Raw genomic sequence first — 4,222 nt, 5'->3', positions numbered from 1 at the left:
AATAATTAAAATGTACCCAAAGTTAAGTCATTTAGTATATCGTGTGGAGGAAACAAAGGATAAGAGATGATTTAGTAAAACACTGAGAGCCTGGACCAGTCAGTCTTCCAAGCCATAGATCTGTAAAATGTTACAAAGTGCTAGGTAACAGCACATTAGAGACAGATTCAGCTGTATTAAAAAAAAAAAAATCATTTAAATCTCCTTCCAAGGTTCTCATGAGGTGGCTGGTGTGCTAACAGCACTGATATTGTTTGCTAGTAAACAGTAGTGGTGGCTGGCTAAAAATAGGACCAAAGAGTGTCTCTTGTGCATGCGTACTAAGTCACTTCAGTTGTGCCTGACTCTTTGCAACCCGACGGACTGTAGTTCTGTCCATGGGATTCTCCAGGCAAAAATACTAGAATGGGTTGCCTTTCCCTCCTAGAGGGGATCTTCCCAATCCAGGGATCGAATAGACATAGGTAGTAACTCTATGACTTTGGACAAATTACTCAACCAATATGCCCAGTTTCCCCATGTATACAATGATTACACCTATTTTGTTGTCAGAAAGATTAAATAAGTTAATAATTAAAGCATCTATATGTATTCATTCATGTAAGAGCAATTCCTAAATGACAGTCTACTTAAAGAAGACAAGATCCTTTTATTCAAGTTAGCAGATGATAAGATTTTAGCTTTTTTTTCCCCCCTCTACTGATAGGTGAAGTACTTCAGGGTCCCATATTGTACTCAAGTTGGAAGAGGTGAGTCTGGTCTCAGAATGGAGGGTCATGATCCCAAGGAACCAGAGCAGTTGAGAAAGCTGTTTATTGGTGATCTGAGCTTTGAATCTACAGATGATAGCTTAAGAGAATGATTTTGAGAAATGGGGCACACTTACAGATTGTGTGGTGATGAGAGACCCCCAAACAAAACGTTCCGGGGGCTTTGCTGTTGTGACTTACTCCTGTGTTGAAGAAGTGGAGGCAGCAATGTGTGCCTGAACACACAAGATTGATGGGCATGTAGTGGAACCAAAGAGAGCTGTTTCTAGAGAGGATTCTGTAAAGCCTGGTGCCCATCTAACAGTGAAGAAAATTTTTGTTGGTGGTATTAAAGAAGATACAGAAGAATATAGTTTGAGAGACTACTTCAAAAAGTATGGCAAGATTGAAACCGTAGAAGTTATGGAAGACAGGCAGAATGGGATTGTAACTTTTGATGATCATGATACAGTTGACAAAATTGTTGCTCAGAAATACCACACTATTAATGGGCATAATTGTGAAGTGAAAAAGGCCCTTTCTAAACAAGAGATGCAATCTACCAGATCACAAAGAGGTCATGGAGGTGGATCCGGCAACTTTATGGGTCGTGGAGGAAACTTTGGAGGTGGTGGAGGTAACTTTTGCTGCTGGGGTCCAGCCCCGGTGGATCTAGGGTGATTCGAAGGAGAGACGGATAGGTGAGGAAAAAACTTATTTATTTATTAATATAAGATTAGATTATGAAGAAATAGTGTAGTAGGAAAATTAAGTGGAGAAAGTAGGCTGAATAACTTGGCTTACGGGGAAGGCCAATAAAGTTCCAGACAAGGAGCTTGCACCATCTGCTTTGGGCCACCGGCGCCCACTTGAATATCGAAGGGTGCCCCGCCTTAGACTCCCTTTTGTGCGGGTCTTAAAAGCCAGGGCAAGTAAGTAGACGTGGTGAGCCGCCCCGCTCCAGATGTGAATTCAGCCTGAAATAAGAGTAAAGAGGAGACATGGGGGAAACCAGTCCAGTAACTGGCCCCTGCCTCTATTGTCTAGAAAGGCTTTTTATACCTTTTTGATTGTACATAGAGATCAATGGGTAATACGAAATTATGTAGTGTTAGCAGCCCAGACTCATCAAAACCAGGCTTTTCTCTCTGCATACTTAGTTGTATACACAAGTCTTAGGTGATTTACATCATCTTCTGGCCAAAAAGGGCCAATTAACATTTTATAGCCTTTTTTCTGATAAGGGTTTGTTAACTAGAAGACTTATTTGTGTTGATCTTCCCAAAGTTTGGTGCCACTCTCAGAAAGCACTAAATAAAGTTACATTCTTACATAGCAAAGATACAGCAATTTATGACAAGTAAAAGGAGTACAGTGATTTATAGCAAAAGAAAAGTAATTAACTCAAAAGTCTAGTGTTGCTAACATCAAAACTATTATATATCTTTTTCCATATCCAGTTTACATTGATTAACATCCTCCCAGGTGCCTAAAAGAGAAAGAATATGGAGGCCTGGCGGCAATCATTGAGTCAACAGTGAAAACCCATCACCAATATGATTTTTAGCTCTTTAGAAAAAGCTCTGTATCTTTAAGATGCTTTTAAGCTTTGTGCCTCTCACAGTTGGGGGGCTGTAAGCAATTCACAAGCTGTAAGAGGTCCGGGGAACCTGTTAGGCAAGCTAGAGAGCTATCAGAGGGGTTTAACTGAAACATCCCTTTCAAATGCAGAAGACTAAAGCCCTGATTTGACTTTTTCCACAGAATATCAAAAGAGCAGAGTACAAAGGCCAGCAGATTTTTTGGTTTTGGGGGTACATGCTCAGGAAATTCCAGGGGGAAATCCTGAAGCCTGATCATGTCAGGCTTCCTTCCTCATGACTTTGTCACGGGCGGGATTCCTCACGCTGGCCCCCAGCATTTGGCCGTGGTGGAAATTTCAATGGAAAAGGAGGCTATGGTGGTGGAGGTGTGGCAGCAGAGGGAGTTGTGGAGGAGGTGATGGCGGGTATAATGGATTTGGAGGTGATGCTGGCAACTATGGCGGTGGTCCTGGTTATGGTAGTAGAGGAGCTCCCACTGGTGGTGGACCAGGATGTGGAAACCAAGGTGGTGGATATGGTGGCAGTGGTGGAGGATATGATGGTCACGATGAAGGAGGAAATTTTGGAGACAACTATGGTGGTGGTGGAAACTATAATGATTTTGGAAATTATAGTGGACAACAGCAATCAAATTATGGACCCATGAAAGGGGGTAGTTTTGGTGGAAGAAGCTCGGGCAGTCCCTGTGGTGATGGTTATGGATCTGGTGGTGGACGTGGTGGATATGGTAGCAGAAGGTTCTAAAAACTGAGAAGGAAAAGGCTACAGTTCTTAGCAGGAGAGAGAGAGGAGTTGTCAGGAAAGCTGCGGGTTACTTTGAGACAGTCGTCCCAAATGCATTAGAGGAACCGTAAAAATCTGCCACAGAAGGAACGATGATCCATAGTCAGAAAAGTTACTGCAGCTTAAACAGGAAACCCTTCTTGTTTGGAACTGTCATAGCCACAGTTTGCAAAAAGTGCAGCTATTGATTAATGCAATGTAGTGTCAATTAGATGTACATTCCTGAGGTCTTTCATCTGTTGTAGCTTTGTCTTTTTCTTTTTTCTCTTCATTACATCAGGTATATTGCTCTGTAAACTGTGGTAGTGGTACCAGGAATAGAAAATTAAGGAATTTTTAACTTTTCAATATTTGTGTAGTTCAGTTTTTCTAATTTCAGTACAGAAGCTTTAATAAAATGCAGTTTTGAAGGTGTCTCCTTCTGAGTTAACAAGTAAAGAAGATCATTGTTAATTACTATTTTGTATGAATTTTGCTAAAGTTAACTGTAAAGAAACACCTGCTGACTTGCAGTTTCAGGGGAAATCTATTCTCCCCATTTCCAAACCATGAAATGAATGGCTCTGACATGTGGAGAGAATAGATATTTGTATGTTTGCAATATGTGTTTTAGACAATAGAATTGGGTATTTAAATTAGCATATTTGTGAATTTAATAGCATTAAGATTTACCTTCAAATGAAAAAATCTCAAAATTTTAAAAAAAAAATGAAGTGCTTCAGTTTATCATTCAGCATGTCTGACTCTTTGCGACCCCATGGACTACAGCACACCAGGATTCCCTGTCCATTACCAACTCCTGAAGTTCGCTCAAACTCATATCCATGTCATCCAACCATCTTATCCTCTGTCATCCCCTTCTCCTTCTACCTTTAATCTTTCCCAACATCAGAGTCTTTTCCAAGGAGTCAGTTCTTCCCATCAGGTAGCCAAAGTATTAGAGCTTCAGCTTCAGCATCAGTCCTTCGAATGAATATTCAGGACTGATCTCCTTTAGGATGGACTGGTTGGATCTCCTTGCAGTCCAAGGGACTCTCAAAAGTCTTCTCCAACACCACAGTTCAAAAGTATCAACTCTTCAGCGCT

At 41.0% G+C, this 4,222-nt stretch overlaps 1 pseudogene; it reads left to right on the top strand.

Moving 5' to 3' along the window:
- The first annotated feature begins 766 nt into the window (after positions 1-766).
- On the top strand, positions 767-3,130 carry LOC138434659 (heterogeneous nuclear ribonucleoprotein A3-like; annotated as a pseudogene).
- Positions 3,131-4,222: the final 1,092 nt, after the last annotated feature.

Source organism: Ovis canadensis, chromosome 2 (genome assembly GCF_042477335.2).
Source record: "Ovis canadensis isolate MfBH-ARS-UI-01 breed Bighorn chromosome 2, ARS-UI_OviCan_v2, whole genome shotgun sequence".
Classification (NCBI taxonomy): domain Eukaryota; kingdom Metazoa; phylum Chordata; class Mammalia; order Artiodactyla; family Bovidae; genus Ovis; species Ovis canadensis.
Note: the sequence above shows the minus strand (reverse complement) of the source record. Positions and strands in the feature narration are given on the sequence as shown.